A 1,470-nucleotide genomic window follows, 5' to 3' on the forward strand; every position below is an offset into this window, starting at 1 on the left:
AAGATTAAATTTATTGTGGCTATCTGCGGCTTGTCGCGTACAGTTTTTTTGCCGGTCTTGATGTGATCGATGGATTTGCGTGTATCAGAGGTATGGTGGCGCCAGAATTTGGCAGGATCGCTCTTGATAAACTGCGGTAATGTGGAAGAATAATAAAACTGCTTACTAGAGCGAAGTTTTTCTGCAAGTAAAGGTCCTAAGTTTAGAAGCGCAGGGTTGTTCTTCGTGTGCTTTCTGAGCCGTTTTACTCTGCGTAATAAATGAATTATTTCGCGGCTGATCCATGGGTTTTTACGACGCACATTCTTAGTTTTGCTCGGAATGAAGTGTTGAATACAGAAATGGCAAGCAGATTTGAATTTATTCCATAGATTATTGACATCATTTCCCGTGAATTTTTCTAAGGCCATTTCGAGGTAATCAAGAACTGACTCATCGTTAGCCCTACTAAAATCTTTAACTGTGCTCCTGTTTCGAGTAGATTGGGTTATGGTTTATGGGGTTTAACGTCCCAAAGCGACTAAGGCTATGAGAGACGCCGTAGTGAAGGGCTCCGGAAATTTCGACCACCTGGGGTTCTTTAACGTGCACTGACATCGCCCAGTACACGGGCCTCTAGAATTTCTCCTCCAAAGAAATTCTATGTTTCGAGTAGACGAGTTATTAGATGCGTGTATTCTGTATGTGAAAACTACAAGCTTATGATCTGATATTCCGTCTTCAACTGCAACACTAACATCATCGAGAGATCTGGTATGAAAGATAAGGTCTAAAACAGATGATGATGTTCCCTGCACTCTGGTTGGAATATTAACCGCTTGGGTAAGGTCACAAGCTAGCATGATATCTGAGAGGATACTTTCATGGAGAGAATTTGACGATATAAATAACATAAATACCCCCGAAAGCAGAAGGTTTGACAGCTGTCACCGTAGCTCAGAGGTTGAGCACCGGACGCCTAATTCGGAGGTCGTGGGTTCGGATCCCACCGGCGGCATGTTGTTCTTTTTTCTTCTGCTTTTCTAATCAATTAGCTTTAAGCGATAACATATTCAGTAATATTCTAAATTGATCAACACCACAAAATAAATAAATCAATTTAAAAAAAAAGAAAATTCCCCTGTGGCCTTGGTTTCTCTGGCTGTTGGCTTCTGTCATATTTATAACGAGCCCCTCATTCCCGTTTCCTTGTTTGCTTAATTGCTTAGCGAGGGCCTCGGTTCTGGCAGCCTTGATGCCATAGGAAGCATAAGAGGGTTCTCACGCAGCTTCCACCCTCTCCGTTCGATGACGTTCTACGTCACACCTGCGGTAACTCAGGACGTTCTACGTCCGCCGCTTATGAACGTGGGTGGCGCTGATGAACACTCTCAAGGTTAGGTTACTTGTAAACATAAATACCCCCAAAAGCAGAAGGTTTGACAGCCGTCGCCGTAGCTCGGAGGTTGAGCACTGGACGCGTAATTCGGA

General features: G+C 43.6%; 1 non-coding gene across 1 annotated transcript; it reads left to right on the forward strand.

The window, feature by feature from the left end:
• Positions 1–925: 925 nt before the first annotated feature.
• TRNAR-CCU (transfer RNA arginine (anticodon CCU)) lies at positions 926–997 on the forward strand. The gene has a single exon. It is a non-coding gene; the product is annotated as a tRNA-Arg (tRNA).
• The last annotated feature ends 473 nt before the right edge of the window (positions 998–1,470 follow it).

This window comes from Amblyomma mixtum, chromosome 8 (assembly GCF_055824585.1).
Source record: "Amblyomma mixtum isolate Tamu chromosome 8, ASM5582458v1, whole genome shotgun sequence".
In the NCBI taxonomy this organism is placed as follows: Eukaryota; Metazoa; Arthropoda; class Arachnida; order Ixodida; family Ixodidae; genus Amblyomma; species Amblyomma mixtum.